This window comes from Crocodylus siamensis, chromosome 1, assembly GCF_052110815.1.
Source record: "Crocodylus siamensis isolate JL-2025a chromosome 1, ASM5211081v1, whole genome shotgun sequence".
In the NCBI taxonomy this organism is placed as follows: Eukaryota; Metazoa; Chordata; order Crocodylia; family Crocodylidae; genus Crocodylus; species Crocodylus siamensis.
The window spans coordinates 372,199,926-372,225,831 of NC_143395.1; the positions used below are offsets into that span (position 1 = coordinate 372,199,926).

Here is a 25,906-nt window from a genome sequence, read left to right on the forward strand (position 1 = left end):
GGGCTGGCCCATGTGACTTCTGAGGAGCGGCTGAGGTCAACTGGGTTTCCTTAGTCTGGAGAAGAGAAGACTCAGAGGGGATTTAATAGCTGGCTTTCATAGCTGAATGTGGTTCCAAAGAAGATGGAGCTAGACTGGTCTCAGTGGCAGCAAATGACCAAACAAGGAGGAATGGTCTCAAGTTGCAGCAAGGGAAGTTTAGGGTGGATATCACGAAAAACTCTCTCACGAGGAGAGTAGTAAATCACTAGAACAAAGTACCCAGAGAGGTTGTGGACTCTCCATCCTTGGAGGTTTTAAAGATCCAGTTAAGACAAATCCTTGGCTGGGATGATTTAATTGGGGATCTTGTTTTGAGCAAGGGTTGGACAAGATGACCTCCTGAGGTCCCTTCCAACCCTAATTTTCTATAATTTTATGGGTAGCACTCTGAAAGCCAAGTTTTTCTTGGCTCAAGTGAGTTAAACTAACCATAAGCCTTTATAGCAGGTCTTTCTCTTTCTCTCAAAGTGAATATTTAATGCAAAGTAGAACACTTCCAACAGCAGAGACCAAGAGCCCAACCCCAAAATAGCTGATAGGCTCGTGTTGAGGGCTAGATACGTGCAAATAATGGATTTTTCAATTGGAAACAGAGGTTTGTTAGGAATAGAAGGTACAAGAATAAGAACGATGTGAAAGAAGAGGGGAGGACATTGAGAAACTTTTTTTTAATTTAAAATATATATGTTCAACTATATCCACTCAGGCACTTGCAGATTAAGAATGCCAAACATACAGCTTGGATTCTGTATCTGGCCTGTGAACAAAGCACCCGATAATGAATATGGTTACTACCTCTAATCTTAAAGCAGCAGCCATTGCAAAAATCAAGTTCAGGTTATAATATAAACCTCAATGTGCTTTTAAGATTTAAAAATATTTAACTGGGAACTTTCATGGTAGTCTAATGAGACACCTCATCTAAATAGCAAGTCTAGGATTAAGCCCTAAAGCATATAAGCATATTTTTAGTACTTTGATCTAATTTCTGAGGCAGTTATAGGCTGTATAAGTTCATTATAGTCTGGCATTAGTTTCTGTGTTATTGGTTGCTACTTCATTGTCATTCAGTTATAGAGGGCCTGATCCTACTTACCTTGAAATGAATTGCAAAAGTGTTTGAAATTAATTATTTGTAAAACTGTGTGGTTGAAATAGACCAGTAGCTTTAATTAAACAAAAAACGTAGTTGAAAATGTAAGTCTGGTGTGACTGCCAGGCTAGGATCCTCACTCGTAAGTGGTTCACCTTCAGTAGGGGGGGAGATGTCACTGCTCCCACTGGATCACTACGGGATCGGAGCAGATCTCTTACTGCCCAGTCCCCGCCTTAGTTCTCGCCTGCCACGACTTGATCTTAAGTTCAGTTAAGGTCGGTTCGTGGGTGCTCCACGGCCCAGGATGCCTCGGCAGTCATGTCGCGGGGCTCCACCACCCCTGTACCCCGGCCTTACACCACCTCTAGTGCCTTCTCCTCTTTTGGGAGTTGGACCTCCTGTTGGTGGGCTGGTAGCTCCCCTTGGCCTGGCCTGCCCTTGTCGGATTGCTCCCAGGCCAGTCTGCCACCTCCTCTCCTTCCTTTATCCTGTCTGACCCTGCACTAGGTCGCAACACAGGTTGTGCCCCCCTAAATCATCCTTGGCCCTATCTTCATGAATGCGTCACCTCAGCTGTTCCTGCTGGGTTACCCCTTTAATTGGGCAACAAAATTATAAACAACTTAAAGTCCCGCTCCTCAGCCCTTTACTGGCTGAGGCTCCTATTCGGACCTCCCCGGGTCCCATTGGGCAATACCTGGCCCCAACCTCCCTGGGGCACCCTATAGATTTCTAAACACGGCTGGTTGGCGGCGACCTCCGCCTGACTACACCCTCTTGGGGCTCTCCCGGGTCTTCGCCCCTCTCGCCGGGTTGCATCCCCGCACCACCACCCCGGCACTCAACCCGTGGGTCTTGCAGGCTTCAGGTCCATGTCCCGATGGTCCCTCGTTGGCCGCTCTTCCAGCTTCTCTTTCCTCGTGGTCCATCTCCAGCTACACTGCCCGCCTCCACTCATCTGACGCTCTGCAGCTGGCTTTGGTTGCTGTTCTCTCCTCTTGCTGAGCGGGTCAGTGCCCCTCCCTCGGGCTCTCCACCTCTCTTGCTGGGGAAGCTGCCGCCTGCTCTGCTCTGGGGCTCTCTGCCCCTCTTACAGCTGGACCCAGTCCCGATTCCTCTGCTTCCCCCTTCCTCTCTTCCGCGGCCGCTTTTATCCTCGCCGGCCACCTGCCCCCGATGAAGTCATCTTCCGGCCACATTTGTATAAACAAGCGGCTGCCACACCACGGGTGTTTCTCTGACAGTGCCGGTAAGTCCTGCTCTAGCTCCCTGGGACATCTGGATTTATGAATCCAAAGTTGCAAAGGAAGAGAAATACCCTAAACCTTTAAAAAAAATAGTATTTTTATAAATCAGGTCACATATTCCTTATGTTAGTAAAAAGAAAATCAGTTCCTTTTCCATTTAAATAGAGATAAATACAGCATGTGCCATTTTCTAAATTCCAAGCAAATGTAATGAAGTAGCTATGCACTAATGAAGAGCATTCACATTAATGGTATAACCTGCCTGGCTTTGGAGCAATGATAAGCAACATAACTCAGAAATCTATTAGCTGGGGCTCTGCCAGTTTTACTGTACTCGCTGTTTAGAATACAGATCCAAAAGAGGATTGAGGTACTTTAAAGTGCAGCTTAAGCAGAATTTAGGGCCTATGCCCAGAAGTAAGATCATGAAAAACCTTTTTCTGCTGTCACCTGAGTCACTTAACTCTGTAAGTGACTTCTACTTTGTAGTTTCCCAAGAGTATTTCTGCCTTTTCAGGGCTCCACAGCTCAATGGCTATCTTATGGCAGAGCCTGATCAGTATCAAGGAAGATGGAGTTCTTCTACATAGGTCCTCTTAGGGGCTTCACCTGGCAGGTATCTTCAAAACATTCCTGAAGAGGATATAGATGCCTAAGTATTTTTAAAAATCTGGTTTTAGCTGTTGCCCAATACACTGAATCCTGCAATGATTGTGTGGGCAGGCACTTATGTCCACACACAGCTCTGTTTAATCCAGTGAGGCTCAATAGTGTCCTTAACTGTTGGTTGGTGGTTATATCATTCATAAAGGAGTTTGGAGATACAGGTCAGATCATTGCAGGATTCATAGATTTCATAGATTTCATAGACATTAGGGCTGGAAGGGACCTTGGGAGATCATGGAGTCCAGCCCCCTGCCCAAAGGGCAGGAAGTCAGGTGGGGTCATAGAATCCCAGCAAGATAAGCATCCAATTTACTCTTGAAGGTGTTCAGTGTAGATGCTTGAACCACCTCCGCTGGCAGACTGTTCCAGACCTTGGGGGCTCGGACAGTAAAGAAATTCTTCCGTATGTCCAGCCTCAAATGGTCTTGCAGGAGTTTGTGACCGTTCGACCTCATCATCCCTTGGGGCGCTCTGGTGAACAAACGTTCCCCCAGATCCTGGTGGTCACCCCTGTTAAACTTATAGGTGGCCATCAGATCACCCCTGAGCCTACACTTTTCCAAGCTAAAGAGTCCCATGGCTCTCAGCCTGTCATCGTAAGATCTGTTTTCCTGACCTTCAGTGTATTGGGTGACAGCTAAAACCTAAGAACCTTAGGACCAGATTTAAAAAAATACTTAGGTGTCTGTGTCCTCTTTATCTGCCCACATTGCTAATACCCAAAGCATTTTCACATTAATATAAATTACGGAGAGGTTTTGGGCATCATTGTCATGAGGACAGAGAACTGGTGAGGAACAAGAGCCAGCAGGAATGGGGAGAAGAAAGAAGGAAGCTGCACTTCTGGAGTAGCTGCTTGATGCAGATGGAACATTACTGAAAGTGGAAGGAAGGGAGGAGATACCTGGATGCTGAAGGTGGGGATGGGCCAGAGACAGCTAAGGAGGCAGTGGATTGGAGGATGGAGAGCAGAGAGGAGTCGGCTGTCGCTTTGTTGGAGAGGACAGGAGACAGAATAAAAAAAAAGAAAAAAGAGAGGGTCTGCTGGACTATGGTCCTGGAATTGGTTCAACATTGAGGAGCAGAGGAGCAGATAGGGAGAAGCGGCAGAGACATATACTAACAAGTAAACTTTTCTAGAATCCTTGATTTAAAAAAAATTAGGTCAGGCGAAAGCTCCATTGTAAAGGAGAAAAAAACCTGAAAGAAGCCCGGCTCCAACAACAAGCCCGGCTCCATTTAAAGCACTTAAAGGTGAAGTCAACATTTTTTCTTTAAGACATTTATATTTTAGAATAAAAGACAAAACCTTATTTGCATTTATGCTGTTTGAGTTAATGTTTGATAGTTTAGAATTATAAGAGATATAATACTTACCTCTACTGGAGAAGACATCAAGCAGTTGCCTGGGAAATAGACTTCTGTTGCTCCATCCAGCTCAGGAGATGCTGAGACCTAAAAATCAAGATGTAAAAATTAGATAGAGTCCTAATAAAATAATCTTAGTTTGAAGAACATCCTGTGAGTTTGCATTTCCTGGTCTAAAGGAAAATAAATTAACATAAATAAATAAATAAATATATCCATGTTATGAGACAAGGTCAAAACCTCAATAGTATAGATTGATATTTCATTACTCCGTGGTGTTTAAGTTACATCCTCCCAAACAAACTTTTTTACATTAAGATGTGGCAGGTGGAACTTGGAGTCACCACTGAAAGAAGGAAACGAGGAATAATCAGGCTATTTGGTATCTAATCCAGTCAACTGAGATTTACAAACTCCACGAGATTAGAGTGAATGCTCCACAGTCATGAAGATAAATTTTTCACTCATTTAAAAGTTAAAGTCCATAGCTTATATCTGTAAAAATACCCTAGTGATAAATTCTACTCTCAGAGATTCTACTTCGATTAAACTAAATAACACTCTGTTCTTCTCTGGATTTATGCCTGTGTAAGTGATAACAGAAGATGGCAACACTTTAAAAGAATGTATCTTCAGTCAACACTTGTTGTTGTACTTGTCACTTATTTTGCTGGCAACTTGTATAGTTAAAACTTTCATTGCAGGAGGCATGATCTCCTGAATCTAGTATAAAAGGCTTACCATTGAATTCATTGGGATTTGGATAGGTTCAAGGGGTCTGATCCTGTATCTGCTTAGGGTAATGGCAAAATGTGTAGGGTGCCTATACATGTGCAGAGAGCCTACTCCCACAGGCTGTAATTACAGTGTAATTACCACACTCCAGAGACTTCAGTGTCATGTGTATCAGTGTCCCTGTGCTGAGAAATGGTGGTGGGGGTGCTTTAATTAAAGCTTGTCTGACAGCCTCTCTAATTAAAGCACCCCCCCAACACACACACACACACACACACACACACACACTCCTGAAGCATGTGTATAAACACCCATAGTGACTTAATTAGTGCAAAATGTTCACATGAATAAAAATGGAGATATTAAAGCCTCAGTTAATGTGTGAGTTAATGAACAGGGTTTCCCTATGTCTAGATTTTACATTTGGCTAACCAAATGAAAATCAGCCATTAACTGCAACCCAACTGTAAAAGCCATACTGTTCCATATTATTAAAAGTAAAAGATTTCATGTAATCCTCTCAGGAAAAACTAATGCTGGCCTTTGACAAGTATATTACAACACAAAGCTTTTGCCTTTTTCCCAACTACCAGATGGATCTCCCTTAGCTCAGCCTCATTATTTCACTCATTTGGGGTTCCCATCCTCATATCTGGACTCCTTCACAGAAATTGATAACAAGGTTCAGCTGGAGTAATTGAGGCTTGATGTCAGAAGGAGGTCAGGGCTTTTTTTTTTGCTGGCACAGTATTTAAACAACATTCTTAATCAGCTCATTGCATAAAGAGGAGGGTTCTGTTCTCTGTCAAAAATTGAATAACTTATTCAAAATTTTTTGTCATATTCTGAGTTATAGAGATTTAAACTACTAATAATGTTATCAGCTTCTTTGGGAAGCTTGTTCAACCCTAAACAAATGATCTCATCCTAATGGACTGCATTTGGCAAAAAAGCAGATCTGTCCATGCATCAGAGTTAGAGCATATTCAATATATATACAAAAACTCCCTTAAGAGATTTCTAAGTTATCTTTTTTTCCTCCACCCCCTTTCTATAGATTTATTTTTATAGGCCTAAGTAAAAAATAACTTATCATAAGCAATTATCATTTTCTTAAACATTTTCAATATGAACATAGGCGTATTTCTCAATGAAGTGTTAAAAATGAATTTGTGAAAATTGGGACAATTCTCTTTTCATATATACCAGTACAAATGTAAAGTCACTTCAAGCAAATGGAATTCCTCAGTTTGTAGGATTTGGAGTAAAATTTTAGAGAATGCTGATAATTTTTCACACTTCATTGCACTCATTAAGACCTCAAGCTGAATGGTTTATTATTACAGAGGAAGAAATAGATCCAACCAAGTTAGGTCTCTTCAGTGGGACATAGATGGAATACATCCTATGGTAATAAAAAGTATGTAATTTTCTTTTACTCTAGTGCTTGATAATTTCATGGATGCCCCTTGCCAGCTACTGTGTAACCCCTGAGGTATACTAATTCCAGAGGCATCTTATTATTTTACTTTAAAGTTTCCTGGATGCCCAGAACTTCACCAATCTTGGTTGGGATCCAGAAAATAAGTGTTTTTATGCCTAACTCCCCTTAGGGACCTGATGTAGTAGGTGAGCCTAGACACATACCAACAGTAACAGGAACCTCACATAATTCAGGAATGACCATTTTCTTTTAAAACACAGCAGTGGTAGCTATTTTATACAATAGCCTAACAGTTGAGGCAGTCATTCAGGAATGAGAGAACTAGATTCAAGCCTTTCATAAACCTTGAGGTGTTCAAACCTCCAGAGTACTCCTTACTCCCCTACTTAACCACCAAACTGAGTGTTATCCAAGCTATTCTTCTATATTCTTCCACTGTATAGAAAGGAATTAAAGACTCACTGAGCTAAAGAAAGAGAAGGAGAAGAAGGAGCATAATTCTAAGCCAGTGGTGCCCAAATTTTCTGGTCTGTGGATGCTGCTGAGGTCAGACAGCAGCCCAGATACAATACATGGAATAGGTCCATGGGTTCAATCTACAGGATAGGTTCGCAGACTCGGGCATGCTGGATCAGGCCCTGGCTCCACATGGTAGATCAAGCAAGTTACCTCAGCCCCAGGTGTGCTGGATCAGGCCCACTGTCCCAGCTCTGCCTGCCAGCCCAATCTGGCTATGAGGCTTTGAACTGTGGTGGTAGGGGAGTGGTATCAGTGTTAATTGTTCCCTTTCACCTGCTGCCAAATTTCTATACCCTTGGGAAGTCTCGTGGCCCAGATGATCTGGCTCTGCAGGCCAGAGGTTGAGTACCATTGCTCTAGGCAACTAGTTTGGGCACTCATCTGGAAAGGGAGAGTCATACAAAAACGTGTTTATTCTTTTCTTCCCCCCTTCTCCTCCCCCTCTCTCTCATTATTTTCTTCATAGTAATAGAACTTCAAAAAGACGTTAAGAGCACTTGCCTACTGTAACCATCCAGGAGAGCTTCAGTGTACTTTACTGTCCCCTGGTGGTCAATCCTTGTTGCCCATGCTCCTTTGTCCCAAGGTGCCTACCTGTTCTCGCCTGCCACAACTTGATACTATTGAAAATGGGAGTTGGGTTCCCTGACCCCACTCAGAAGTCAGTAGCTTGAACTGCCTCAGTTTAGTTTCTTGAATAGGCTGGTACCACAGCTTGGATTAGGCCAGGTTGATCACTCCACTTTGTCACCTTGATATTGCCTCTGCCTCTCAGCCTACTCCTAGAATTCCCACCACCTTCTACTCCTGACAGACAGTACCAGCAGGTTCAGCTGCACTACAACAATCAAATCAACGAGGATGCCTTTTCCATAGCTCCTCTCTGGCCTCCACCTCAAATTGCCACAGGCTTTCTGGACTAACTGAACATCTCCAGCTCCCAGTACTTCTATCAGTTCCCAGCGGGGAGTTCCTGCCTTCACCTCTGCCTGGGTAAGATTGACTTTCTCTGCCTCTGGTGCTGTGCTTAAATCCCCAAGACTTGCCTCTTCTGGTCTCTCAGTCACTCACCTTAAAGGCTCAACCCCCATTTCTTTATTCTTACTCTGGTTCTCTTGTAACACGACACAGTCCTCTGTTACACCTTTCCAGAATATGGTAAAGTTGTGTAGTTATGACACCTTTCTGGGAAATGAATGATATGACTTTGAATTCTGTCAGGCTGAGGTAAAATTGGATCTGTGTCTTCCAGTTCAACAGTAAGTGTTCTAAACATTTTACTTTTATATAGAAGTATCTCCACCAAATATTTTATTCTTTTAAACCAGGCAATTATTTTAGGTGGAGGGCCGCTTGCTGAGTTTTGGCAAGCCATCAAGGGCCACATGACAGGTAGCCAGGGACAGATAAATATGACTTTTAAAAAAATTTTAGGGGCCCTGCAGGCCAGATAGAATAGCCTGGTAGGCCACATCCAGACTGTGGGCTGCATTTTGCCCACCCCTGTTTTAAACAATGGTTGCATGTATCTACACTCAGAAAAATGAAGAGAATGTGGATCCTTTCCTGTGGAAGAGAGGGCAGGATTTCAGAAACGCTACTCTTTTTTAAGTTGAAGACATCTCCTGTTCATCAGAGTATGTAATTCTTCCTGAGAACTGATGGAGAATAAGGCTTCTGGTTCCCAGGAAAATTCTATTTTTTTGTTTTTTGTTTTTTTGCTTTGCTTTGCTTTTTTTATTTGGAGGGGAGGGGAAGGAGTTTGTTTGTTTCCTGTTTTTATCTGGTTTTAGTCTAAGTTGGACACAGAGCAAACCTTTTCAACAGTCCCAAAAACTAAAAATTCTGATAATATTTCACTTTGAAAACATCAAAACCTGCCAAAATGAAATGCTCTTTGGATCATGTAGCTGCTCAGTGATACTGGCATACTGTTCAGCTCTACTGATGCAGCTAGAGCCAGGGCTCTCAGACCTTCCATTTTCCCCACTGCAGAGGCATCCTGCAGAGTTTGCAAGTCCCAGGGTCTGTGGCCGCTGGAGAGAACAACCGGAATTGTGGACCCAGAATTCTCAGGTCCTATTGTACTTCTGCCCTAAAGGTGTGGATATGAAAATTTTAGGTTTCCTGAACATGGAGAAGTTTTACCTGATGGATCTGCCCTGGGGGCACAAACCCTGAATTCACACCAAGGACATGGCCCTGGATTGAGGTTCCTCGGAAAGCTCTTGGTCCCTGGCTCCAGAGATTTGTCAATAGACTTGTGGCAGGGTGAGGGGCAATAACAGGGAGGAACTGTCCTGTTCACCCTCTTCTGCTTCCTTCCATTTCCTGTGGTGTGAAGAGCAGCAGCCAGCTGGGAATGATTGGCATGGCCCAGGATGGACCATCCAAAATGTAAAAGCACAAAGAAAACCTGCTGGGGGTGGCAAGCCCCAGGAAAGCCCTGGGAAGTTGCATGGCAGGGTTGAGACTTGCCTGTGATGTCAGATGGTCAGTATCTGGAAGACAAGTGTGCTGACTGGCAGCCTGGGGGATCTGAATGAGAATAAAGACAGGCTGACCTACAAGAACGGGGTGAGGAGGATACAGAAGCACCCAGGTGCTGCAAACCTGAAGAGATGGTGAGAGGAGTGTGTGGCTCCTGGATTTTCTGTTGTTATTTACTTTGCATTGCTGAACATATATCAATTATCCACAGAGGTTGTGGTGGGAGGTGAAGGTGAATGAGGAGCTCCCATTCAGCATTGCCCTGCTAGAAGGATGCAGAGAGCCATATGTTTATAGTGCCAGTGGACAAAAGAGTGCTTTTTTTTCAAGCAAGACTTTGAGGCCAACCTGTTTTGTGGTCTTGGATGCAGACTGAACTTAGAATATAAACTTAACCATTCCCCTTAAAGGGGCCGGTGCAAGACTAACTACCAAACTGTTCAATACCACCCATTGATTGTAACATATTGAAAAGTAAATTACCCCTGTCTGAATCAATACAATTTTAACAGCAAGTCATAGCGGGTGAGAAAACAGAGGTGGGGATCACCTATGTGTCAACAAGGGGGAACAATTAACTCACACCAGCCCCTGACCCATTCACAAGAATGCTTCACATCCAATATCTGAGCTGGCACTAGGGTAGGTGGTCAAGCAGCCTGCCTCTGAATTGGCACAGAACTGCCAGGATCTCTGCTCCCGAGAACTACTTCTGCATCAGGATCACAAATGGTTAGAATCATTGGCCAACATCACATCTAGTCACTATTGATTCCCCAGCCTGAACAACCAATTTAAACCTGGGTTTACTGGGGCCAATTTTTAGCATAGTACCTAAAACAAGGCTCAACTTCCACATAGCAAATACCATAACTTCTGCATCATGCCCCAGTAACCTGGCAGTTGTATATACCCTTACTAAGAAAACAGGGATTAAGAAAGAGTAAAGTCTATAAAATATGGTGAAAGAGGATTTAGCTGGATGTCAGATAGGATAATTCTGAGAAATGAATTTATGAGAGAGGAAAATGAGGACTGCTGCAGAGAAAACCAAGGAAATTTTGGAGAAAATTTTGCTGATATTTTTGTAAAAATAAATAATATGCATTATCTGCTCACTTTATGACAATAATAAAAGAGGCAAATTAGACACTAAAATATATCAATAAAGGAACAGAAAAGTGACTCCAAGGAAACATGATATCTCCTGGACAAACCAAAGCCCTGTTGTGGTGTATTGAGGTCCAGTTGTGGTTTTTTGCTTCACTGAAAGATTAGCATTGCATTAGAGAGGATATAACACTGGAAATTAAAGTGATTTCAGGCTTAACAGTATTTGTTATGAGGACAGGCCAGATTGCTCAAGTTATTTTTACAAGAAATATCTTCAAAGTATTAAATCCAAGAGAAGGATTTGACATATTGAAAAATATTTTAGCACATGTTGGTGAGGGATTTAAAATGCATAGAGACAATCAAAATGTAAGGAAATTGAGAGGAAAAAAAATCAGGCAGTACAATTTCACTATAAGAGTAATAAGCATATGGAAAAAGCTAACAAGACTAAAGGAAATAGCATTTATAAAGGAAAAGGATGGAATGTCTCTAAGGCCTGGTATTTAATCAGTTCAGAATGGGAGGGCCTCAAAGTTGCTTACTTCTGGCAGCAAGTTGGTTGCTCAGGTGCCAAATGCCAGATGTTTTAAGGTAGCAAGGCCTAAAGATGTAGGTGGGCACCTAGTGAGATTTTGAAAAGCTCCAAGGGCCTCTAATTCTAATGGATTTCTTTGGGCATGCTGATTTTAATGAAGAAGTGGTTCTTTGGATAACCACATTAGTTGTCCTGCTGTGCCTTCTAGTGTTGGAACACCTGTGAAAATCTGGACTTTGTATCCATTGTAACCACATGGACCTGGATGTATAGATAATTAATGCACAACTGGTGATGTCATTCCAATTCTTGTTGAAGAAGAGCTCACCTCACAAAAATACTACAAAAATACTTACTATTGTAAGAAACAATAGCTTAAATGTTCAGTAGAAACTATCGATATTGAGTGAAAAAATTTAGGCGCTGGGTTTTAGAGGCTTAAAAATGGTCTCCTGCTGGTTTATAGAAAATGATATGTTCTTGTGGCCTTGAAATCAGGTCAATATACAGGAGAGGTGATAAAATCACCCCACTTCCCAGGCCAAACCAGACTATGGGACTTTTAATAGATCACACCAAGACCTGGTGGCAGGGCAAATGACATTGTGTGTTAACATAAATGCTCTCCTGCAACCAGCACTGCTGAAAGCTGTTGCCTGGTAGCCCTGAACTTTGCAGCAGAACCTACCCATCACTTGCCCCAACCTCAAATTCCTCTGCCCACTAGGAGCCCCTGGGCCACAGGAAACAGCTTCACAGGCCAGATACAGCCTCTAAGCTGTAAGTTTGGCATTCTTAATCTGCAAGTGCCTGAATGGATATAGTTGAGATTCTACAACCTTTCTGGGTGACCTGTTCCAGTGCTTAACTACTTTGTGAGAGAGCTTTTCCTAATATCCAACCTAAACTGTCTTTGCTCCAACTTGAGATCATTGCTCCTTGTTCTGTCATCCGCCACCACTGAGAACAATCTAACTCCATCCTCTTCCAAACAACCCTGCAGGTAGTTGAAGGCTGCTATTAGACCCTCTCTTAGTCTTCTCTTCTACAGACTAAATAAGTTCCAGTTCTCTTAGCCTCTCCTCACAGGTCATGTGTCTCATCTCCCTAACCAGTTTTGCTGACTTCTGCTGGACTATCTCCAATTTATCTACAACCTTTCTGTAGTGGGGGGCCCAAAACTGGACACAGTACTCCAGATGTGGCCTCACCAGTGCCAAATAGAGGGAAAGAATCACTTCCCTTGGTCTGCTGGCAATGCTCCTACTAATGCAGCCCAGTATGCTCTAAGCCTTCTTGGCAACAAAGGCACACTGTTGGCTCATATTCAGCTTATTGTCCACTGTAACTCCCAGGTCCTTTTCTTCAGGGCTGTGTTTAGCTAGTCAGTCTGCAGCCTGTGCCAGGATGGCATTGTTCTGCTCTAAGGCCAGGACTTTTCACTTGTCCTTATTGAACCTCATGAGGTTTCTTTTGGTCCAATCCTCCAGTTTATATAGGTTGTTCTGAATCCTAGCTCAACCCTTCAGCATATCTACTACTCCCCCCCCAGCTTGGTGTCATCTGTAAGCTTGCAGAGGGTGCACTCCATCCCATCTTCCATGATATCAATAACCAGCACAAGGATTCCTGCTCCCCACCATGCAGGCTGCATGAGCATTGTATGGCCCCAAGGCCCTCATTGTGCAGAGTATCTACTCTTCTAATGACATCTTCATTGGCTAGTGCATACTAGAAGAGATTGGGAAACAGAAAGAATAAAGGGGGAAGCTGTCCCAGTCCTATGTCTTAGTGTTTCTAGAATATATTTGTGGGAGCTGTGGATACAGATACACACCTGTCCTCACCACTGCCTATCAGTTTGCTTCCCACTCAGCGTGCTGGCTTTTGCAAATTCCATTCTTAGCTACCTAATTTCCCCCATAAATTGTGAAAGGGAACCTAGGCACCTTAATCAGAGCTGTGAAATCCAATAGCTGGCAGGACTCCTAATTGCAACACACATCCCCTTCTAAATGTAGTCCCAAATGATTTGCCCAAGATTGCACAGGAAGTCTTGACAAACCAGGGAACTGAAACAGAGTCACTCAGGCCTCTGGCTACAAAAGCATCTTTTACATTTTTACTGACAAAAGATATAAACACAAATGGTTTCAAACTACAGTGACTTCAATGGATGCTTTAATGGCTGAAACATGAGGGTCATTACATTGTAGTGGCAGAACTCTAGCCTGGCCCTTTCCAGCTTTGTGACCCAACTCAGCAGGACTGAATCTGACCCCAAGTTATGCATAGGAAACCTATTGTGTTCAGAGGTGGCTTCACTGAAGATATGTTAATTTATATTATCTGAGAATTTGGCCATAATTTCTAATACAATGTACTACTTTAAAAATTAGAGCAGCGATGAACAAGAAGATTGAAATCAATATGTCACAGCAGTGTTCAGGATGTCTGTTTTCATATTACTGAAACAAATGTATAGGAAAACATCGTTCCCTGATCTCATGTTCACTGCAGCAAGATGGGAAATGGTTTCCCTGTCCTGTTAAGGCTTCAAGGCCCAAGGTGCTGAGAATCGCACCCCAGAATATCTAATATCCTAGGTGGTTAGGATACTCTCACAGGAGTCAAGGGAATAACAGAGCAGGAACTTGACCCCACCCCACAATATTTTGGGTGCTCTGTCCATAATTACTTCCACAAGAAAAAGAAAAGATTTGTAATGGTCCTGGTGTCATCTGCTGTAGGTCAGGAAACTTGAAGCACTGTGCAGGTAGCAACCTAACCCGCCCCCCACCCCAAGGCCTTTCCCACTGCCTGGGAGTGAGAGATGTGGTTGCAAGGGCCTGCAGGCCAAGTGCTGGTCCATCGCATACCACATGCAACCCGCAGGCTACAAGTTGGACAACTCTGGTTTATATCAAATGAACCAATGGGAAAAGGCCTGGGGTGGGGGGTGATACCTCCATAGTGCTACATGCACTGTAAGGGGGCTTGGGGCCATATGCCACTTGTGCAGCCTGGACGGTGGAGAGTGAGAGGCCATGTGCTGCTCATTAAGCCCACACAGTGGGAGAGTGGTCTAAGGGGCCCATACATACAGAATATGGCCTGTATGGTGTGTGACACCCACCTATGCTGAAGTTGGACCTACATGATTAAATCTGATTTGGGATTTGACCTGGTCTGAGTGGTCCAACAGGACACCTCCTTCCTTAGAGGTGTCACCGAACCTGTTTTGGGGTATTTGTTTATCAATGGGGCACATTTGCAGCAGCTTGTATGGGTGATGGTTTGTTTCTCTAACTCCAGACATACATTGAATGGTTCAGACATTTTAACACCTTGTACATTAGATGCTTATTGAGAGAAATGTGAGAAGGGTGTGTTTGTAATGTACAGGGCAACTTCCTTTATCTTTTACAAGTTTCTCTTGAGATTCATGTTTAGCCTTTTGTTTTCTTTAGCTGCTAGTTAATTGAAATGATTATATGGTTTCTTTGCCTTCACTGGCTACACTGGCCCAGCCTTTTCTTTGGCTCTCTTAGCTTGGAAATACATGTGATGAGCATGTCAGGTCTCTGCCAAAAATTTTAACCACTTTTATTATTTTATGGCATGGGTCTGGTATTGGGTACCACAAGCACTCCACTGTCTCAACGTCTAATAGACCTCAAAAATATTTCACAATAGAAAGTTTGTTGAAAAGAGCTATATAGGGATGAGCTGAGCACCTGGGGCAAAGTGATTTCTGGTTGCTGCCATTAACGTAAGCACACAGATGCCAGCAAGAGACAGTTAGTTTGCTTTTAGATATCTAAGTCACTAAACAAGATTCTGCTTTACCCCATACAGTAGACTGAGTTCTGCCAATACATCTAAATTTGCTCTCTCTCTCCAGTTTTGCTATATCTGACTCAGTGGTCATGTTTACACATGCAATTCATGTGACTGAAAAAACTCTGGTATAATTTGAGGTGCAGTAAACTAACTCTGATGTCACCATCTACACATATGTTTAATGTAGTAATTTACTCCACCATCAGATAGTACTTGTGTCTGATGGAACCATCTGATGGCACAGCAAATTAGTCTTCATTGGCCTAATTGCTGTGCACATGTAGATGGTGATACTTTACTGTACAGCAAACTATCCTACTTCATAGTAAAGCACACGGGTAGATGCACCCAGTGGGTGTGACTATACATGCACTTTAACATGCAGTAGCCTTTTTTATGTGCATTAAAGTGTCACATAAAAAGCTATGCTATTATGATTGCAAACCTGGGACTAGGAACAAGCTCCCACCCATGGGTCCACAATTGCAGAGCAGGGGCTGGGAATGTCCTGAAAAGGTGAGTTTCCCATCCAGCCTGGAGCTGGCTGGGACCTGCCCCTGTCTGGGACAGCTTACAGATTCACACAAATTTAAAGTTGGAAGGGATCTCATGAGATCACGAGGGGAGGACCCAGGCAACTATAGGCCCGTTAGTCTTACTTCAATCCTGGGGAAGCTCTTTGAGAAGAGTATCAAGGAGCACATCTGTGATAGGCCAGTATACTATACATGTGATGTATGTAATGATGTAACTATATGTATGCTTCTATGAAACAGAAGTAGCTGTAAGAGTTCCGGTGTCTGCACATGTGCTCAGGAGAGAGAAGATAAATTCCACTTGCAAATGCCAATGCTTTGTCAGAGTAATCTGAGTACCTGACTCTGCTCTGACCTTTGTTTGCAAACAAATACAACCTTTTATGCTGGCTGATGAGTGTGTGTCTGTGATTTTTGCGAGCCTCCAGAGAAACGAATCGCAGTTTATGCATCAGAGTAACAAGGAATAATGGCCATAAGTTGCTAGAGAGTAGGTTTAGACTAGACATTAGAAGGCACTACTTCACAGTCAGACTAGAAGATCTACAAGGTCCCTTCTGACCCTACATCTATGAATCTGTGAATTGGGTCCAGCCCCCCTGCTCTGGGCAGGAAAGACTGCTGGGGTCAAATAAACTCAGCTAGGTGTGTGTCCAGTCTCCTTTTGAAGACCTCCAAGGTAGGTGTCTGCCCCATCTCTGTTGGGAGTCTATTCCAGAGTCTGTTCACATGAACCATGAAGTTTTTCTTTGTATCCATTCTGAAACCGTCTTCTAGGAGCTTATGACCATTGTTGCTGGTTTTCCCCTGAGACACTTTGGTGAATAATTGTTCGCCTAGTCCCTGATGCTCATCTCGATATATTTCTAAGTGGCCACCCACTCCTCCCAAAGTCTTCTCTTTTCTAGGCTGAACAGGCCCATATCTGTCAGCCTTTGCTTGTATGGCTTTCTCTTCAGGCCTCTAATCATACAAGTGGCTCTTCTCTGGACTCTCTCAAGCTTCTCCGCAGCCCTCTTGAAGTGTGGCACCCAGAACTGGATGCAGTACTCCAGCTGCAGCCTCCCCAATGCTGAGTAGAGCAGGAGAATAACTTCCTTAGTTTTGCTTGAGATGCACTGGTTGATGCATCGATGCATGTATGCTTTGTTCTGCTAACTGTAGCATCACCCTGGTGGCTCATGTTCATTTTACAATCATTTATGACCCCCAGGTTCTGGGCTGCATGGGGAAGTCTGCTCGTGCAGCCTGGAGGTGACTGGGGACTGCCCCACTTCATGCAGTCCTGAGTCAGCTCTCGGCTGCATATGCAGACTTTTCTGTGCAGCCTAGGGCTGACCAGGAACTGTCCTCATCAGGAGCAGTTCCAGTCCAAGGCCCCAGTTGGGTAGTGGAGGCAAGTGGATTGGAAAGAGCTCCAGGGGAGGGGAAGGTCCGATGCTCCTGCCCCGAGCTGCCAGTGGGGCAGCTAGCAACACGCCTCTGGGTGGGTAGGGAATTCCCTGAAGTTCTTTCCAAGACCCTGCTTCTGATCAGGGTGCTGGGGCCAGGAACTCCCTGCTGCCAGGGCAGGGGAACACTTTCCCCACCCAGGCTCTGGGGGCAAAGCATGCCCTGGCAGTAGGTAGCTCCTGGCCCCAGCAGAAAACAGTGCTCCCCTGCCAGCCTCTGGGCTAGCACTCAGGAGGAGCCTAGAGATCCCCCTGGCTGCTGCAGGGGGCTGGTGCAGGCCCAGCAAGGGTGGAGCAGACTGCTGCCATAAGCAACAAATCTATTCCCGCTTTCCTGCGCAAGTACACAGCCGTAAATTACTCTCCAGTAAACCCACCCCGGAGCATTTGCACATGCAGACGCATCCCATACATTCTAAAATAATCCAATATGGCCACTAAGGTGTGTAAGTATATACTCCATTAGCATCCAGTTTAGTCGTAGAGGACTATACATTTCACAGAAATTCCTCAGAACTGTAATTGGCAGACTAAGAAAAAAATAAACAAGTGATGATGTGATTCTGAGTGCAGCAACATTATTTTGGTGGTGCCTATTTTTTGTCGAATAGCCAACTGATTAAGACACTTGCTGAGGACAAGATCCTGGGATCATTAAACAGTTATCAAGCTAAATACATAAATATGCTTGGGAGCAGGGGCCAGATCACAGGATTCCAACTTCCCTTGGCAAGAGATTCAGTTTCATTCTGGCTCCATGAACCTTTGCCTCTTGGCAGCTTCAGTAGGAAGAGGCAGAGGATGCTGTCAGCCATGCTTAGCTCAGAGTTGGGCAGTTAGGGTCTTCGCTATGAAGCACTGTAAGTACGCACTCCCAGGGGAGCGAAGAAAGAAAGGGGTGAAGCTTTCCCTCTCCTGAAACTCAGAGCCTGCATGTCCCAGGAAAATACATTAATCACTAGGCTATTACAAGAAGATTAATTTATTTACACTGCTACCTTCGCTTAGATAGATGTAATTATCCAGGTAAACAGCTCTCCAGTTAGATTTCAAAGATTTCACAGACATTAGGGCTGGAAGGGACCTCGGAAGATCATCGAGTCCAGCCCCCTGCCCAAAGAGCAGGAAGTCGGCTGGGGTCATAGGATCCCAGCAAGATAAGCATCCACTTTGCTCTTGAACGTGTTCAATGTAGGTGCTTGAATCACCTCCAATGGCAGGCTGTTCTAGACCTTGGGGGCTCGGACAGTAAAGAAATTCTTCCATATGTCCAGCCTGAAATGGTCTTGTAGTAGTTTATGACCATTCGACCTCGTCATCCCTTGGGGCGCTCTGGTGAACAAACGTTCCCCCAGGTCCTGGTGGTCACCCTCGATAAACTTATAGGTGGCCATCAGATCACCCCTGAGCCTGCGCTTTTCCAGGCTAAAGAGTTAGGACTTCAATTTCACTAGGGGTTTCCACAGGTGTTAAAATGTTATGCCTAAGTAAAGCTGACAGGATTGGCAAAACCTGACATCTCATTTTGTTCTTCAAATACTCTGAAAAGGTGTCCATGAGACTAAAAAAGTTAGTAACACCAGGAACCAGGTTGTGTCATTCAGTATCATCCTTTTATATTTTTCCAGGACTATAGAGAGGCCAAATCCTTCATCATAGCAATTTCCTGTGCTGAGAAATCCTTGTTAGGAGAGTAGCAGATTTCTCCACCCTCTCCCTTCCCATGAAACAGGAGATATAGTGAGGAAGAGAGATGACCTAATTGTTAGGACTTTTGTTTGGGATAGGGGAGACTTGCCCTCAATTCTGTGTTTCACAATTGACTTCTTAAGTGATCTTGGGCACACAGCTTAAGTCTAGATCTAAATAAGGTCTTTTGATAAAAAGTTGCACTTCAGGTGAAATTCATGTGCCTAAGTACAACTGAACTATCCACAGAATCCCTGCCTGATGTCTAAGTGCCTAAGCTGTAGGTGTCTAAGTTTTCTGGTGAAAATATACTTAGGCTCCTAAAGTTCAGCTCTCATTCCTACTCAGAAGCTCTGCTGTCTTGGTTAAAATGAACCTTTGGGCACCCAAATATGCCTAAGGCATTCCTGTACCTAAATCTCCATAGGGTCCCTGATCTATCAAGGAAGCTTCATGACACCTAACACACACTAGCAGCACTGAATTCAGCAGCCATGCTTGCTTTTGTTGAAAAGCACTTTTGCTGGTGCACAATTGCTTCCATCATATTATCGTGACTAAGGAAACTCAGGAAAGTAGATCTTGGATCCAGGCCTTCCTAGGACAGTTCCCTAACCACCAGGCCATGGGGTAAGCTATGTGCAGACATCTACCACTCCTCTTATTGTACCTGAACCAGTATGCATACAGATATGCAGAAGTCATGGGGCCCAAAGGAGAACAGGCAGTGGGAACATAAGTCCCAAACCTAAAGAAGAAAACACTCTCTTAATGGAAGAAGATGCCTCTCTTCTGTTCCCCCAAACCAAAGACAGCCTACAACCCCATCTTCTACTTCCTAGGAGATTCCTTTAGCCACTCAATTTAGAAGAAAAGAATAAGCAATGTTCTTGTACCCAAGGGGTGTCTTAGGTGCCTAAGTCTATGTGGGTTTCTTAGGTTGTGAATCCCAGTTTCACTTGGGTACCTATCTACAGCCCTGACTTAGTACCTAAACTTTGGAGAAAAGTGGGATTTCAGTCACACTCCCCTCCTTGGCATTCCCTGTTTAGTTCTCTTCTCCCACCCTACTCAGCATTCTGAGTGGTGTGGATCTCAGTCCTAATCACCTGACTCTCCCCATTTAACTTATAAAAAATTTAGGCATCTATTTTGGTTCTGTGCTCTTCTCCCAGAACCAGGGAGCTCCAAATTCAGGGTAGGAAGGCTCAGTTGCACTTAATTCCTAAGATGGAACTGGCCATAGATGCTGTGCTAGTGCTTTCCCCAGTAGCGGGAATATAGTTGTCGCTGTATCCATACTGCCTTCGGAGGTCATCCAGGACTGAGAGATTAAATTACATGGTTGTCCCAGATAAACATAATTCATACAGTGAAGCTTTCCCTCCCCACCCCACAACTGTGATGAATATTAGTGTATGTGTCCCTTGGGGGCCAAGAGCAAATATCAGCACTGAGAAATGCTACTTCAATGCCTACAACATATTCCATTTCCTGACCTCATTTGCACTGGAGTTTGGCATTTATTTCCCTTTTAGACTGTGCAGTGAAGGGAAGCTCAGGAATCTTTGTGGTTATTGTGTCAGAACCCATATTTGCTACTTGCTGTATTGTTTAGGCATTGCATCACAAGTTCCACTAGTCTTGTAATGCAGTCCTCTCCAAAAAAGGTGCATCATGTTGTAGACGACTTTGTAGATAACATTTCCTACTTTTCCACTGACTGCAAAACTCTACTTCAGTCCTCTATGAGCACACTAGAAATGTTTTCCTCTGCTGCCTTTTAGGGTTTAGAACTTGAGTTCTCATTCACTTGAGTTCATTTTTCTAGCACAAGAGCTTCCCAGGCACTTTTGATTATCTTGCAAAATTCTTCTCCCCCACACCGCCACAGCATGTTGCCCACAGAAGCATATGGCCATCATCTGGACTGGAAAAAATGAGACAGACTTTAAAGGCTTAATAGGCAGAAATTTTGTTTTCTTTTTATTATTTCAGAAGCATTACATCTACATGGCACAATGCAGTGCTCTGTATGAATAGCCAAATTAGCTCCGATGGAGCTACCTTAGATACTGGAAACAATAGAGCCAATTAATAACATAGTGTTCTCCTTGGGATAATATATTCTGCATCTCAGTAGGGGTCATTATCCTATGGACTGCCAGGCAAATGCAGCTGACATCTTGGGTAGCTGCAGGACAGTGCCCTGTGTAGATCCACATCTTAAGGGATGAATAGTATTTCATCTTTACATGCCTAAGTAGTATTTACATAGCTGTGTAAGTGCAATTGTTGGCACTTACACTGAGTTCAGATTCTATTTCCTTCACCGTGGAATAGGATCACCCAGAGACCCGATTAAAGAAAAACAAGAGAGCCCACCCACATTTCAGTTCAATAACTGAGTATTGCTTGGGGAAACTGCTCACAAAGTGAAAGACCCATGTTCTAGGGGCCCCCTTGGAGAACTTGTACCTGCACCTCCTACTTCCCAAAAAAGTGGTCTAACTAGCACTCTGTGGGTTGGGTATCACCAGTATATACAACCCCCCCCCCCCCCCCAAAGAAGATGGCCACACTGGGCTGCCAAGAGGGAAAGGCATGGAGCTAAAAGAAGATGAGCAAGCCAGATGAAGTGTGGTTGAGTAGAAGGGAAAAACTAGTCCACTGTTGTTTATCTAATTTATCAAATGAATATTAAATGCAATGTCCAGAAAAACCATTTGGGGCAGGAGCTATAGCACAGCCTCTGACCATGTGCAAAAGGGAAGCTCAGGGCAAGTATAGCTACACAAGTGCAAACAATCTAAACACTGTATAAGTACCAAAACTTGCAAATATGTAGCTACGTAAATGTCACTTAGTCACATAACGAAGAAATAGGACTTAGCCCTAAGACTTTCTAAGCTATTAGCTTGATAACTCATATCTTAAGGAATAAAGTGGAAAGGATAAGGAAAAAGTTAGTTAATTAAAACTGATGAACACAGAGCTCTCATTATGCTAGTGAGCAAGAGCACTTGGAGCACTGTGTATTCACATACACTTGACATTCAACTGGGACCTGAACATTTTCTGAAAGTTGTCCTGTTTAGGTGATTCTGCAACTTCATTGTATGACATGAATAATCATTGAATGACATATTCAGTGATTCTTGAATATGGAACTCTGCCTTCGTCCGCACATGCCTTTGAAATCTGACCTTTAATTTAGGGTTCAATCTGGTGAATTACTTCAGTAAAGGATACTACATGCCTTGTAGAGTCAGGAAGTTAAACAGTAATGATCTCATTTTGGTTATATAAAGTAAAAATTGGCATTTTATTGTTGGAACTTTTGCCAAATCCAGGAACTGCAATGAATTCATGGGTTTTAGCTAATAAAAGAAATCCTGGTCCTGTTAACCCTCAATTACATGAGCCTTCCTTATTTAGTCAGAGAATATCATTGAGGTCAAAATATAAATAAGGTAGTGACCTCTTTCAAAATGCATTACAAGTAAAAGAGATGTATTATTTGGTAGCTGTGTTGGTCTGAGACAAAAAGAAATGCAAAAATCTGCAACTCTTGGTTCAGAGATAATATTTTTTTATTAGACCACCAGAGAGATTGCAAAAAAAAAAAAAATTATGCAAGCTTTGGGGCTCACACACCCTTCATCAGGCTCGATTTTAACTTTCCTTGAGGCTAACGAAGGGTGTTTGAGCCTGAAAGCTTTCAGAAAAGAATGTTTTTAAAAAAATTTTTTCAGTTGCTCTAATAAAAGGTATCGTCTCTGAACCAAGAGTTCTTGAAATTGCATTACAAGTAAAAATAACTTATCCTCACAACACCAGGGTGAAATAAGTATCAAGGCAGTATGAAAAGTACAAGTGTGAGTTTGCAGATCTTCTGCTTAAGATGCTTTGTTTAACTTTGAGAAAGCCAAATACATGTTTTTTCCATGTAAGATAAGTTTAGCTGATGATGTAAGTCCTCATAGTTACCAGTCTTTTTTCTTCCCATCCAAGTAAACAACTTTGTAAAACCTTTGAATTTGTTTCTTTTGCTAATTTTTTTCTCAGGAAGATGTACTGTCACTTGACTTAATTATACCCCTGAGAGAAAACATGAACTTATATTTAAGGATGTTACTAAAAGCCTTGGAATCTCTTTCCTGTTTTGTGACTAATTTTGAAAGGAAAAAATAAAACTGGCAATATACAATATATCTCCAAGAAATGCTATATCAGCTGCATATAATCATATCCTTTGACTAACATAATACGGCCGTATAATCTGAGAATTTATGGTGGGCAAAACTTAGAAAATAGTGGTACCAAACAACACATTCCAGGGTAAGCAAGCTTAGTACAAACACATACTGCATGTATTTGATAAGACAAACTAGAAAGGTTTTACTTACCAGAGAAGTAAATAAAAATAAGTGGCAATTTACTGCTGAGATGGCTGAAAAAATGTTTCATGAACTGAAGTCTAGTAAAATCAACCTTCTTAAAATAATAAAAGAGTATTTGTATGCAAAACTTAAAGTCCTCTTTAGAGGATAAAGTATACATATTCAATTCAAGTTCTGGTATCCTGCATTCATGTTTAGAAGACCATACAACAAATTAAACAGCTGTACACTCTCTTTCTCTCTCAAGCATATTTTGAAAGCGATATACCACTGCATCATCTACACAATTTTGGAGAAGTGAATAGTGGACTCAACTAGCATTTACACATCATTAGTGGAAAGGAGGGAAGAAACAGGACACTTTAACATGCAAATTTGTAAACACTTACCTGGGTTGAACATTCAGATTGAAGGAACCCCCGGCCCATGAGGAACAAGCAGGCAAATTTCTTAACAACTTTATGAAATGTTTCAGTCAGAACGTCTGGTATAAACGTTTAGAGCTGGGATAATGTGAAAACAGAACGGAAAGCTGAGAAATATATTTAGAGAAACAAAATCAGCATAGAAGCAAGCAATGCCCCTTTTTCTAATTAAATCATAATTTACTGGAATTTAATATCATAATAGATGTTTGGCAAAGTTACAAGCCGATGAAAACACTGTCTTGGAATAAAAAATGTTAGCTAAATACTAGCACTACCTATAATGCAAAAAACACATACACATAGGTACCAGTTGTAACATTTATCCCAAGCCCATTCTAAGGAATACAGTATTTCAAGACAATTGCATCATGGCAGAAGAACAGAGCTTTAGGAATCATTGGACCTCCAAATTCCTTAGAATTCTTTTTCTGATGACCTTTTAGAGAGGATTGTGGCCATTATTAAATGAAGACAAAGAGGAAAATTAAAAAAGACAAAACAGGGAAGAGGTATATGTAGGTTGATGGTCATCATCCTGCCACTATCTTGAGGAAGGCAGGGGAAGGTAACAAAAAATGTAATTTTGACCTGCTTTCTAGTTAGGGTGAAGAGTTTGCTGAGGTTGTGCTATGGATACCATATATTTCAAAACTTTCCCTTTTCTTAATTTATCATCTGAAGCTTCATAAACAATCCTTCCCTCCCACTTCCATTCTGTCGTTCTTATATCCCACCCCCCCCAGAATAATTATTCTGTGGTTCTTATCTGCACTGTGTGGTTTTTGGTTAGCTCCATAATTGTACAATGAAAAACTTTTTTTTCTGGTTTCATCTGTGCAGGCTTGATTAGGTATAATTGCACAGTACCAGATGCAGTACCCCCATTCACAACATCGAATTAGTTGAATAAAGGCTTCTCTGGGGTGCTAGGCAACAGCCAGCATTAGTCTACTACATTCAGGGCAATGTCTGTAACTATATTCCATTATGAAGATATTTCCTTCATTTGAAATTACTGGTTTACCATAGTTAAGTGAAACCATACGTCCATGAAGGAAAAATAAAAGCCCTTTAATAACAGGGTTAAATGAAACAGAAAAGAAGCCCCACATAGATGACTCTGTTTGCCATTAAACAGTTTTAAACAAACTGTTTCTGCAATAATTCTTTTCTCCTTTACACTGGCATAAAGCATCAGCAGTTCTACTCCAGTCATTGCTGTTACACTGGTGTGATTTAGTTCTAAATTAGTATCGGTTAAGTCAGACTGCAGTACAGGGACTGGAACACAGAAAGGAAACAAAATATGACTCTTCTAAAAACTCATATATATATTACAGAACTAGTTAGAAGGCAGAACACTGTTTATTGGCTTATTTTTTCCCCCATACACTACATACAAAAGCTTAGTACTGAAAGGACCTTTAGCAAATTTCCTAACACAATAAACCTCACCAGGGTTTGAATTACATTGCAACTCAATATATTTGTGCATTGGTGGCAGCCAAAAGCCAGAAGGAGCCACCATTGCCACCACTGCCTTAGCAATGGGGCAGGCCGGGGTGGGGGGCTCTCATCTCTTATGGGGTGGGGGGGAGCTCAGCCCCCCTCAAACTCCCCTATAATTCAAACCCTGAACCTCCCAAATAAGGTAACTGTCATCCTATATTCATGCCCTCCCCTCTCCAACAAGTATACTCAATAGCTAATTTTCTCATGTTCTCTAAGAGGCATGGATTTTCGTGGATGATATCTTTTATTGGACAAACAGATTTAGAGAAGCTTTCTGAAGAATCCTTCACATTCAGAGTCCTGTCTAAGTTAATGTTGATCATGCAGTTAGCCCCATAAAGTCCTTGCTTTACAGATAATTTGTAGAACTCGTAGCTACACAACATTATTCCACCACTACCATGTAATGTTCTGTAGTTATTTTCTTAGTTTGTTCCCTTCATGAGCTTTCCTTTTTCTCTCTCTCTATATTTTGTTAAGTATCTCACAACTCCCTCTTCCTCCTTATCAACTTAACTGTATTTTAACTCCTTTTAACATGTCTATTCATATAGTCTTTTATTCTTGGGTTTTCCCAGAAGAATATTTTACAGCTAATATATGTTAAATCAGGAGTAGCCAAACTGAGGCACATATGCCACAAGTGGCACAGACAGGCTTTGTATGTGGAAGTGTGGCATGTGGCAGACCAGGGAGGGAAAAGGCAGCACAGCAGCAAATAGCAGCTGGGAGCAGCAGACCAGGTAGGTAGCACAGAGAAGGGAGTGCCGCAGCAGATCAGGCAGG

The 25,906-nt window shown here is 42.6% G+C and overlaps 1 long non-coding RNA gene across 1 annotated transcript in view; it reads right to left on the reverse strand.

Annotated features, from left to right (window-relative positions):
- Positions 1–288: 288 nt before the first annotated feature.
- The window catches only part of LOC149875077 (uncharacterized), a 35,189-nt gene continuing 9,571 nt past the window's right edge, over positions 289–25,906 (reverse strand). The window contains exons 2-4 of the long non-coding RNA XR_016440007.1: positions 23,570–23,683; positions 4,429–4,506; positions 289–2,463 (exon numbers count right to left, since the gene is read on the reverse strand). This is a non-coding gene — a long non-coding RNA (uncharacterized LOC149875077). The remainder of the gene's footprint in view (positions 2,464–4,428; positions 4,507–23,569; positions 23,684–25,906) is intronic.